This window comes from Cupressus sempervirens, chromosome 10, assembly GCF_028749045.1.
Source record: "Cupressus sempervirens isolate cs-2001-9-10 chromosome 10, ASM2874904v1, whole genome shotgun sequence".
NCBI lineage: Eukaryota > Viridiplantae > Streptophyta > Pinopsida > Cupressales > Cupressaceae > Cupressus > Cupressus sempervirens.
The window spans coordinates 957,471,848-957,485,225 of NC_143127.1; the positions used below are offsets into that span (position 1 = coordinate 957,471,848).

A 13,378-nucleotide genomic window follows, 5' to 3' on the forward strand; every position below is an offset into this window, starting at 1 on the left:
TTATTCCCAACCAATATTAACTATTCATCTTGAAGGTACAAGTTTACATTTACTTTAATGAAAAAAAGGAAGACAACCCATCCAAGCCATCAATGCAATGGTTGGAATTTTATTTGTGGGTTGTTCTCACATATGTCACAACCAATATTGTTAGTAGATTTGCAACCCTAGATCCTAGGTAAATTCTTTCATTTGAATAAAATATTGATTTGAAATAGTATATATACTAGATAGTTTACTTATCACACAAGTTGATCTTTTTTGTTCCCACAAACACCTATAGATATTGTGCTCATCTAAGATATTAAATGATCCAAAACATACACAATTCACTATTATGACTAAGATCCTCATTATAATACTCCATTTATATTTCGTTCACAATTAATAAACTATTTGTCTATAATGTTTTAAAAAAGAACTATCCCTAATTACAATATTTCTAACTTTAATTAAAAACAAAAGAGTTATCTAATGCTCCTTGAACATTTATTTATTTTATGAAAGTAATATCACTTACACATTATCTAAATATCATTTCACATTTTAAAAAAAACTTCCTTAACTAGTAGTCACATGCTTTTGTACATGCAACGAGTGCGCCGATAGGAGATGAGATTTAAGAGAAAAATGTAGAATGAACATTAAATAATGTAAATATAATTTTTTAACAATGAAAATACAAAAAATAAAAAGTTGAAGATTAAAACATATATATAAAATTTACAATATTTAAGAAATTTGAATATTGCTTGAGAAACGTGTTCAATAATTTCAATATTTTACAATTAAATTTAATTTGTCAAATATGAAAAAAAAATCATTTAAAAAAAACCCCATAAAAAAATTTATTATGAAAAAATTAATAAGAGAAATACAAAAAAGAAAAAGAAAAAGAAAAATAGCGACATCTCTAACAAATATTCTATTGACTAAATAAATTATAGAAACTGAAAAAACAATATTTAAAGAAAAAACTAAACTAATAAAAAATAATAATTTAAAGTAATTTAAAAAATCGATTTAAAAAACCAAAACCTAAATCGATTTAAAATAATTTAAAAAATTAAAACCTAAATCGATTTAAAAAATCAAAAGTTTAATAAATAGAGATCACAACATAATATAATGTGGAGATCACAAGTAATTATTTATTAAATAAATAAGAAAAGAAAAACAATAGTTAAAAGTGGATATTTAAATTATAATCTTATGTGAACAAATTAGATTATTAATAATTTTTAATTTAAATAACATAGTATTTACTAAAATCTTTTAAATAGATTAATAAATATTATTTATTTAAATTAAATTTATCAAATATGGAAAAAATAACCATTTCAAAAAACCCATCAAAAATCCTATTATGAAAAATTAATAAGAGAAATACAAAAAAGTAATATTTTAATAAATATTCTATTGACTAAATAAATTATAAAAACTTAAAAATAATATTTAAAGAAAAATTTAAACTAATGTAAAACAAAATTAAAAAACTAAAATCTAAATCAATTTTAAAAATCAAAAGTCAACTGAATAGGTTCACAACATTAGCTAATTTTCAATTTTCTGGCCCAACTCTTGCAAATTTTTCGTCAAATATTTAATTTTCCAGAACAAAGTTCGCACAAATAGCCTATCGGCTAAATTACTTATATGAATACAATAGTAAGAAAATAATAATGTTAATTAATTATGTATATTATATTCTTTTAATTAAATAGTTTTAGTTTTAACTTCTAATTTTAAATTTCCTATAGTAAAATTGTTTAATATCATATTTAATTTAAATAATTATTGATATTTTTCCATGTGAAAATAAATATTTATAACTTATAATTTCATATAATTCAAACTCCCAATATAATATAAAATCTAAATTTAAACAAACATAAGTTAAACATCTCCCATTTGAAAAGCGGAAAACTTGTTCTCCAAGTTTACTAATTGAGATATAATATAAAAATTAATTCTATTTACTTCCAAACCATCTGTTTGAAGGGAGGACATATATATATACTTTAAACACCATTAATCCTCATCGCAGTGGAAGTCTTTTGAAGGGCTGTACAGACACAGGTATGTACACGATTTTCTTATCACGTCGCTGTGAAAATTCGAGCAATTGCAATATTATGTTTCATTACATTGTCAGGTGATTCAATATCCTTTGAATTAGGGTTACACTCAGCAAATATATTTATTAAAGCAGTTTCTTGAAAATTGTGATGAATAGAACTCTGAAATACGAGATAGTGGGAAATTAAAAGCTAGAAAATCGGAAATTAAATGTTGAATTGCGAATTCCTGATGAATATTTGAGTTCTGAAATTCTTAAAAGTTGTTACTTTGGTAAGTACGATCTAAGTTAGCGCAATTAATGAATTTTGAATAAACGGTGCACAACCAGATTGAAATAGAAATTCAACGTATTGTCAAATTTGTATGGTTTTATCATAGCATGAAATTGGGCGATTGATTAATTTTTGGAATCGAAATGGAATTGTTGAGCTGCATAAATTTGTTGTGTCCGAAAATTAATATCTAAGTTCTAGTCACATTTTAATGAGAACGGCAATCTCAGTCAAATAACGGAAGTGGCAATGCCCTTGCGTGTACAAATTTATTTTTTCCTATAGAGTACAATTTATCAAAAAAATTACATTCTCTGCAACTGTTAGTATATCAGAGCCACCATTAACCAGATATATCTGAGTCGTTTCAGCTTCCTCGTATAGTTTTTACATTACAAAAATAGTAACACAATCAGTTTCACCAAATAGTTTCAACATAACACATGATTACATCTGCAATTAACCAATTAGAGCATCACTGGATACTTTAGCAATCCAACCCTGGGGGCCAGGGTAAAATATAGTCACCATCACATGCGGAAGGATAGCCACTGAACTGCAGCAACCGGGGGCCTTCTATTGCTTTCCCTTGTGAGGATCTCCTGGATTTGATCTTTGGTTCTCCGTAGTGCCTGTTTGAATGGAGGGGGCGTTGCCGTGTCCATCTCTGCAAATTTCCAAATGTGATCTCATTCTTTAGTATTAGAGCAGCACCATCACTCAGTAGGTCCACGAAGTTCTTCTCATCAATCTTCAATACCAGTGTGACCTTTATTGAAATGTTATGGTATGTGAGTCTCCAAAGAGACCCAGTAAGATTTCTAAAAACACCAGCAAATATGTTACGTTCCTTTTTTCCCAAATTAGCCATAGAATTTCAACCGATAGAACAGACCAAAAGAAGTTGCAACTATCCTTGGCACTCAAGGTTTTACCATAATAAACATAACTGAAATTAAAATTCCGACCTAGCTAGAAACCAAACATGGCCCAGATCTCCCTGGTAAACATACACAGTCAAAAAGAATATGGATAATGCTTTCAGGCTTCCTGCAACAAGAACATACATTGATATCCCTATCAGGCTTAACTACAGGCAACTTGTGCAGAAGGAGATGCCAGAAGAAGTCTAATTTCTTAGGCTCCACAGGTCGATGCTAAAGGTTTTCAACAGTAATCTTCCATTCTTTGAGGCTCAGGTTAAGGTTCCAGATAGATTTGAGATGGTCAAGACTGACGTGGCTGTAGATAAGCAGGTTATAGATCAGTTTGGCTTTAGTGCAGGGAAAAGGTGTGCCATCACTCTAAGATAAGGAGGAAATCCTATATTCATCCATTTAATTTGCTCTTGGTAAGAGTAGGGGCTCACGAGCACCCTTAATCAAAGCATAGGTTCTTCTATGAGTGTAAGGGATATCAAATCTGTTACAAAGGTTATCCCAGCTGATAAGACTGCCATTTTCCATGATATCCTCAAATGTGTTAATGCACATATTGGGCCATTTTTTGCAGAACGTCCCTGAATGAGTGCAAGAGGCTTCTCATCATGCCTAAGGTTCCACCATATTGACTTCTCACCACAAATTTTATTGTCTTTGCTAACTGGTTCATTGTTTGTGACATGCATCTTTACCATTTCCCAGCTCTTCCAAACTGCTTTAAGTATATTAGATCCTTTAACCTTAATTGCAGATTTGCCAGAAAGGAGATCAGTGATATGCAAACCTTTCCAAAAAGAATCCTTTGCTGGGTGCTGCCTTGCAATATTGTTTCTTACCCATTTTTTCCATGGCTCATTGCAATCCATTTAACAGCCAAAGAGACGCCTTGTAATTTTAGATCTTTAAGTCCCAGTCCTCCCAATGATTTATTCAATGTGCACCACTGCCATTTGACTGCATGGGCCTTATTGTTACCCTTCCATCTGACTAGACAAAGTCTCTTATCAGTTTTTGAAAGTATTTGATTTGACTTTGGCTAAACATCCATGCAAGCATAATAGATAGTATATGAGGAGAGGATTTTTTGAAATACTTGTACCCTCCTTGCTAGAGATAAATACCTAGTGTTCCATTTGCTGAATTTCTTGTCTAGTTTATTCTTAACCCAACTCCACATCTCCCTGAGATTTGGGTTAACTGAGAAGGGGATCCCTAAATACTTAACAATATGATTTGCCCCCCCCACAGCAAAACCATACTGGGCACACCATGTGGGGGGGGATGTCCTTGCCACCCCAACATAATAGACTTCGGTAAAGACACCTTACGTCTAGATCCCATGCAAAATAGATCCAGTTTCACCATTAAATTTCTAACATTTTCTTCTTCCATCACAATATTGATAGTTGTGTCGTCCACAAACTAAGCATTATATACTTCATCTCCATTAGGTAGGGATATACCTCCCACTCTTGGAAAGATATTGTTCTCTTAATATACATCCTAATGCATCAACTGCAATGACAAATAGGTCAGGTGCTAAGGGGCATCCCTACCTTATGGATCTAGATAGAGTGAAGGGCTTAGATTTGAAACCATTAATCTCCACACTAGCATTTGCATCATTAAATAAATTTTGAATCATACTACAATAAAATTCTGGGAATTCCAATTGCTTCATCATCATGGTTATAGATCTCCACTCTATTCTTCCATAGGCTTTCTCATAATCAAGAAGCACCATGCAAGCTTGCTGATTAGATTCCCTTGCCCAATCTAGTGCTTTCCAACATGATATAAGTTTTTCAAAATGTATGTCCCCTTTACAGATTCGGTTTGGGTATGGTTAATGATTTTGGGTAAAATGTCTTCCAATCTAGATGCCAAGATCTTGGTCAAGATCTTGTTGGATACATTCAAGAATGTGATTGGTCTCTAGTTTTTGATATGGCTCTTATCTCCATCTTTGGGAATTAGTTTAGTCACACCAACATTTATATTTGCCCCTAAGGAACTCCTTGTAAATGCTTCATTATACACATACAATAGTTCTCTGCCAATCCACTCATTGTCATATTCAATGGGAAGGTCGTCTGGGTCAGGTGCTTTATCATTATTAATGCTCTCTATGGCCTTGGTAACCTCTGCATCTAAGATTGCTTTGTCCATTTCCAAAACATCCTTCAGTTCCAGTTTCCTTGGAATGCAGCCTGCAATGCTAGATCTAGCAGCCTCCATGTTGTCTCGTATGTCTCCAGAGCTAAAAGAGGTTATTATGGTAATTTGCAAAGGCTTGCAGAATGTCTTTATGATCCCTCAACTCCCTATCCTCTTCTCTAATGGAATCAATTCCAACTCTAGCTTCTTTTGATTTTAGGATGTTAAAGAAATATTTGGAACCCAAATCACCTAGACTAACCCGAGTAAGTCTTGCTCTAGTTCTAGTACCCTGAATGCGATGAGACCAGATCTTTCTAAGAGCATCCCTTGCTCCAACAACCCTTTTGTATGCTCCCAACCTCTCAGGACTGTTTTGAGAGTAGCTTCTGCTTGTAGGATCTCATTCTGAAGTTCGAATTCTTCTTTCTTCCCATCCATGGCCTTTTTTTCCCAACTGTCTGAAACAATGTTTTCCAAAATTTCACCTTTTGATCCCAGGCTTTAATCGTGGAGCTCTTAAATCCTATACTGTTATTGAACCATCTCACAATGTTAACCACTGCATCAACATCTTCGTCTCCTAGTAGGGAGGTATTAAGACAAAAGCTATCATTAATACCTTGATCTCTATCAGGAGAACCAATAAAAGAGATACAAGCTGCAAAAGGATGATGATCAGGCATGGAGTAGGGGGTTACTTATTGGCTCACCATGAGGGTCCATAACAAATCCAAGTGTATCTCTACTGGCATAGATATGATCTAGTATGTAGAAAATTCTTCTACCGCTGGCTTGATAGTTAGACCAAGTGAACCAAATACCCTTGTGCTCTTCCTTTGCTCCTTCCAAGGGATCTCTGATCTTCAATTTGTTCACCATTTTGTGCCTGTAGAAGCTCTCATATCCTTTCCACTCGAATCTGTTACCTCCCGCTTTAATCACTTGCTGATACTACCATATTGAAATCGTCTCCAAGGATCCATGGTATATTTGACAATACACTCATCCATTTCCATAGCCCAATCCTCTCTCTATGATCATTAGGGGCATATGAATTGCATATACCAAACTCCCTCTCACTCTCCTGGCATTTGATCCACATTGCCCTATTGCAAGGTGAGGTTCCCCACTCCAATATATTGTTACTTCAGTTTAGGCCAACTGAAATGGCTCCTCCTCCTTTCCTTTGGCACGAGATGTAGCGAATGCTTTAGTATCTCGCCATATACACTTAAGGGCAATGTCAAGGCCAAATCCAACAACTTTCACTTCTTGTAGCATTAATATATCAATCTCTTAATTCAAGAGGAGGAATCTTCTAATTTTATATTTTCTATTTGGGGATTCTAGTCCCCTTACTTTCTGGGAAGCTAAATTAAACTCCATCAAGATATAGGTTAATCGATTTGGTCTTTTGATGTTCTAAAATTCTCGAAGCAATTAGGCAATTGCTTATTTTGGTTCTTATTTTCCTTAGTGGTGTTTGTGGAGCTTGGGGGTCATCCTCTTTTTCTAATAATTTTGTCTCGTTCCTCATTCTTTTCATCCACTTTTTTCTAGAATGCTATTCTTTCTAGTCTTTCTCCACCTCCTCTGGGCTTTGAAAACAAACTGGTCAACTTCTTTAGGTAAGTGCTCATCAATGTTCATCCTATCCTCTCCATTCCTATTGACGGATTCTCCACCTCCTCATAGTGGGTGGGATAGGCATAGGAGGGGGTTATCCAAATCCACTTGTGGGAGCACATCTGGATGGCTAGAGAGTGACTTGGCAAGAATAACAATGGCTTCAAAATTTGAGACTATTTTGTCCTCTATAAGTTTCTTGCAACTCATCTAAGTTGTTACTGTTTCCTTTGCTTGAGCAATCTTCATATTGTTTTTCAACTATCTCCCCCTCCTTAGGATGCACTACCATCCGTGGGGTGTTAAGCCTACCCTTCCTCCCATCTCATCTATTGGGAGGGAGGAATTTAAACCCATATTGAGATTGCCGCTAGTAACAGATTTAGGTTTGTTCTTGGAGACTAACAATCTTCAAATTTTTTGAGAGCCAATTGTCGAGCATTCAAAGTTCTGTGCTTAGGTTTATGCATGGTTGGCTTGAGACCAAAATTAATGGATTCAATCTCAGGCAAATTGCAGATAATCGGGGGTTGAGAGGAGGGAACATCATCATTATTCTTGCCATCCTCCACAAATTTGGCTTGCAAAACATCTAACTTTGCTTACAGTTGCTGGTTGGAAGTCGTAGGAGTGCGATTAGGGTTAGCAGAATGTGGGAGTTTAGGGATACTCTTTGATGGCTTCAGGTCACCTGTAGATATAATGAGTGGACATTCCTTTCTCCTATACCCCTCTCTTTTGCATAAAAAGCATGCATTCAAGTCTCCAAGGAAGGTGATGGGGCATGAAAAAGATTGGTCATTAATATCAAATGTATTTTCTTTAGAGAGATCTATCCCAGGGTTGATGGAGATCAAAAGATGAGCATCTGTGTGGGGAAGGAGATTATCTATATGGTTGACCCTTACAACCATTCCAATTGGAGACAATGCTTGGGGAATGAAATTCCAAAGGAAAGGGGGAACTTTTCCCAGTGTCAGCGATCTAGGGCACAACAAGGCCAAAATTTCATCACAGATTGTATCTGGTGACTAGGGTTGGGCACAAACATACAAGGACCAATCTTCTAGTATTGTTTGGTCACAATTTTCTTTTGATGGTTAGGGTTAACAAAAAAAACTAGGAACAAGCCACGTTGAATCAAACAAAATTATGGAAAATGATAATCAAATTTCTTACTCTATACATTATGAATCCAGTCATTCATGAATTTTCTTGACGGAAAACCCCCCAGATATTGAGCATCCAAGAATATTGTAGACTTCCTAAGCTTATTCTTCTTAGTATCTATTGCTATAGCCATAGATGCATTTGGTTTGATAACAAAAGAGCCAGTGTCTGAAATCCTACCTCCCTTCTCTGTTGATGAGGGCTAGAATGGTTCTATTTGAGTTGCTTGAAGAAGCACGCACCATCAGGAATGGAGAGCTTGCGTGCAACTACTTCTTTGGATGACTTCGATTTGGAGTCTCTTCCACCAGCGGTTGTCTTGGGAATGCCATTAAAATGATTGGAAAAGCCCATAAAAGGCTGGCAAAAACAGCCTGGCAGGGTTTAAAGGAATCAAATGCAGTGGGGACGACCTTCCGGTAGTAGGAAGGCCCACTCGGGAGGCTGACTACAGTTGTAGAGAGTCCAAACAACAAAATTGTCAGAAAATGTCACTGTTTTGAACAATGCGTTGTGTACAAGTGTTTCAAGATATGAATTCGATATAATACATCTGTATGGCAGGGTGTTATTGTTAGCAAGATGTCTGAAGAAAATTGCACAGTTAAATTTACATACAATGATTTGGCTTCAAGGCATTCCCATAAATAAACTACACATATACACAAATAAATATATAGTTGTAAATGAATAAACTACACATATACACAAATGCGTGCACACACCATATAAACACACACACAATATGTTTGTCTACTTACACACATATATAGTTGTGTATACACATACGTATTGCAAATGCGCACTCACACAAATATATAGTTGTAAATGAATAAACTACACATATACACAAATGCGTGCACACACCATATAAACACACACACAATATGTTTGTCTACTTACACACATATATAGTTGTGTATACACATACGTATTGCAAATGCGCACTCACACATATAAACACACTCAATATTTTTGTCTACTTACACACATATATAGTTGTATATACACATACATATTGCAAATATATGCATACTCTTATTTGAATGTATATTGTCTACGCATAGACATGCATGCGTATTTATATATATATCCTTACATATGAATATGTGGAGAAGGAGAAGGCATAAAGTGAACCAGTCCCTTTTTTTTCTAAAGAGAGATGGTGGCAGTTCTATTCTTCATGCTTTCTAGGCTGTGACCTACAATATTACCTATTACCTAGAAATTTAGAATAATGGACATTTTAAGCTTGGAGAAATGATTGAGGTGATGAAACTAGATTTCTTGTTCTAAGTAAATAACTCTTTGGTTGATTATTTTTTTACATGTTTCCCAAATATAACCAAAAATCATTATGAAGTCAATGCTGGAGAACTGACTATGCAGAAAAAGGCAATTTTAGCACTGTTGTGTGTAAATATTTCCTCATGAATGTTTCCTAGACCTTGAGATAGGAATCAGGTATTGAGGCAGCCATGGATGATGGAAACTAACAAAGATTGGTTGTTTGTGAAACTTGTGTACATTAAGTATAGAATGAAACAATAGGACAATGCACAATGCAAAATTCCTATTTTATGTCAAGGTACTCTTCCATTAAAACAAAGAGTATGTAAGCCAAATGGTAAAAGATAATGAATGTTCTTACCAGCACCCTCTTGATCCCATACATGCACCTGAGATTTGACGTTGGAGAGAATGAATGTAGTTGCTCTAGAGTTACAATAGCATAGTCTAGCTTTGACTCCAACTCCCACACTTGGAAAAGGTTTGAGGAATGAAAGATTTATAGATTTGACAAGGGTAAATGGAGGGTGAGATTGTTTTAGAATAAATGACTAGAATTGAGTGAGAATTCTTTCAATTTGAATTTGAGAGGGAGGAGAAATTAAAAGCTGAGAGTTAGCTTACAAAGCATTGATAACTTGATATTGATTGAATTAAGTGTATGGTTGTGTTGATGGGTGTTTTGTGACACTCCCACATGTGGAATACAATACTAAGTATTCTGTCCTCTCTTGAACAAAGAAACTTCAAATGCTAAACAATATAACAATGTGTGATCAAATCAAGTAGCCATAAGGTTTACATTGTGTACTTGCGACTTGATGTTGGATGCAACTTAGAGGAATGATGTAGGGATTGCTATCCTACTAAGCATGCCACATCATCAGTAACTAGAAAATGTGGAAAAGATCACATATACAACAAAGTGATAATACCCAAATCTGACTAGTCAACAAGAATTATATAATAGATGAGTAAGTCATAAATTGGAAATTAAGAGAAAATATTAACACAAATGTCATAGCATAACACTTCACATTGTACAACTGATGCTGACCTACTTGTCAAGCATCTCTCAAAAACAATATGATAATGATACATGGATGAATACATCAAATATAAAGTACAGCATGAACATGATACATAAGATGTCCTCAGACAACTATCCATCTGCAAGTCTGTCTCATGGGCCCTCGAACATTTGTCCATCTGCTACTCAAGGCGGGGGTGTGACCCAGATGCTTTTACTGCCCAGCCACGAAGTGGTTAGCTCTCCCAGGGTCTTTCCTGACATGAAGAACTCCCTGACCCTACCCGAGAAGCATAGCAACTTGGAACAAGCGGATCGGATGGATCTGGCACAGCTGTGAAACTAACTACAATAGAACATATGCCTAACATGTAGAATATAATCATGGATGTGGCAGGGAGATGAAACAAAATAACCAAGCATATAAGATATACATATGCAGAAATAGCTTTGGGCAAAGCACTTGAAAACCAGATTTACACTGACAGATAGAAGAAACAGTACAACCTTCTCATTCTACCCTTTCCTGTTGTTCCACACTCAGTACCCTCCCATGATAGTACCAGACGACGCACATAGGCAAGAAGAAACATTTTCACCAAAAAAAACATTATTCTACAAGCATTGCTGAATACATGAAAATTCCAAGAAGAAATCACATCTCGTAAATAGTCAATTCCTACTACTTAAATCTGAACACTATTAATTTATCACATTTCTAGATCTGTCATTTTATCTACTTACTAGCACTGAGTAAATCCATCATCATGACTACGAGGTAGATCAGATGTATAAAAGGGAATATAAATATGCAGAAAATTTATTAATAAGAGATAACCCATCTAAATGCATTCTCATTCTAGCAAACATTTAGCATTAGGGAGCAAAATAAGTAACTGTTTACAGCAACCTCTTTATCTAAATATATATTTTTATATATACAAACAAAACTAATCCTATAACAATTCAAGTTTAAGTTATAAGCATAGATACACATAGGTCTGTTAGTAATTTAAGACGCCAGTAAGTGATCAGTTGAGTGCAGATTGTATCTCATGTCAAAAAGAAAACAATTTAAAACAAATAAAGCACTTTGTTCTGTGTGCCCGAAGCTTAAAGACCAGACCTGCAGTAGTGTAAAGGATTAAATCACCCTCACGAAAATTTAAGATATACATAATAAAACCAGACACATCCAGTGGCTTATAAATAATGGAAGAATTCAGATCTGTCTCTCCTTCTATATTATGGTAATGATAGAGCACGGCCTGAGCAAGGAAGGACAAGGTTTTGCCAGCAAAACTAAACCCCAATGTTAAATTAGCAGGAGAAGAATGAATAATAAAAAAACTCTAGGCGGCGGCAGTTGAGAGAAGACAAATGCAATTTCGTTGATGTTTCCTAACAGCTGTTTACCATATGAGGTAAATAGTTTAAAGCATACAAACAATAGACAAGAACATGTAACACAACAGTACTCTTTTTATTATTCGCATATATGCCGAAGAGATTACATAGTGCTTCCAATGATGATTACAACCATGATCCAAAGTCCATTTCGGACGGTATACATATACCTTCCCAAAGGGGTGACTCAACTGTTGCGCCCATTCGGATATAATTAATTCTACTTGTTGGCTACATAATAATTGCCGACTACATGCTAATCTACCCGTCAGCTATTTTATAACTTTACTGACAATATCATCCCCCCAAAAAAGAAAAGTCGTCTCCAGACGACAATTACAAAATATCCACTTGTGCCGCCTCCTGTGCTTCCAACTCCTGGGTACATTGAGCCAAGTGTCGCTATCCTGCCTTCAACTAGATGATCAACTCCTCCCAAGCTCTCTATGCATCCATCAAGACAGCTTCACGTCCAACACCTACTCCAAGTGTCTCAAAGCGTATCACCCCTCTTGAAAGGCTTGCTCTATTGTTCTCTCCACCTTTGGTATACAACCACTCTATGCTTGCAATGACTCCAGGTCTCATCAACTGCTCATACTTCCCACGACTGAAAACTGAAGCGACTGGGGGTCTAGGGGGCAACGCCTCTAGCGGGGTCGAGGGGCAGCGCCACCCACACAAAACTCCATGGAACACACCATTTTTGTGATTTTCTTCCGATCCCACGCTATTTTTGACAACCACTTATGTTTTACTACCTTTGATGCCTTTCCCTTCCCTTCAGTATCATACGTTACTCATTTTGAATTGTTTTGATTTGTCATCGTTTTTTTAATTTAGAACCTCTCTTATCACTCTTCTTCATGGCCGCACGGTACTATAGCTGGCTTGGTCGTACGGTGTTTATTCACAGCCGTACGGCGTGTCCCTCCCTTTCCCAAGCCGTCCATATAGTGCACCTTTCACTCTCTCCTAGGCTGGTCGTACGAACAGCCAACAGCCGTACACTAGTCTCCTCTTTACTGAAACGTGCACATGATCTCTTTCTCAGTACGCCTTATGTCGTATAGCCCTTGTTTTATCTTGCCTCAAACTTTCCTTCCTTTATCGTACATCGTACGGTCCTTGTTTTAATCTCTATTGGTCGTGCTTTTCCTTGGTTTCCTTCTGTTTCTTCTTCATCGTACGGACTTTGTTATTTACTTGCCCTCTTTTTTCCTACCATACGGTGTCTACCAATGCCTCGGATTCGTGTATAGTGTACGGTCTTCTTCATTCACTTCAGGCTAATCTCTCCAGACAAGCCGTACGGTGTCATTACTGTACAGGGGTACAGTGTTCAACATACGAAGTGAAATTGCCGTAGGGTGATCTCTGCCTTAGGCTTATTGATCGTA

The 13,378-nt window shown here is 35.8% G+C and overlaps 1 protein-coding gene across 1 annotated transcript in view; it reads left to right on the forward strand.

Moving 5' to 3' along the window:
* The first annotated feature begins 1,945 nt into the window (after positions 1-1,945).
* LOC149537155 (uncharacterized) overlaps positions 1,946-13,378 on the forward strand; it is a 30,422-nt gene continuing 18,989 nt past the window's right edge. The window contains exon 1 of the mRNA XM_089807261.1: positions 1,946-2,079. The gene's annotated coding sequence lies outside the window, so the exon portion shown is untranslated. The remainder of the gene's footprint in view (positions 2,080-13,378) is intronic.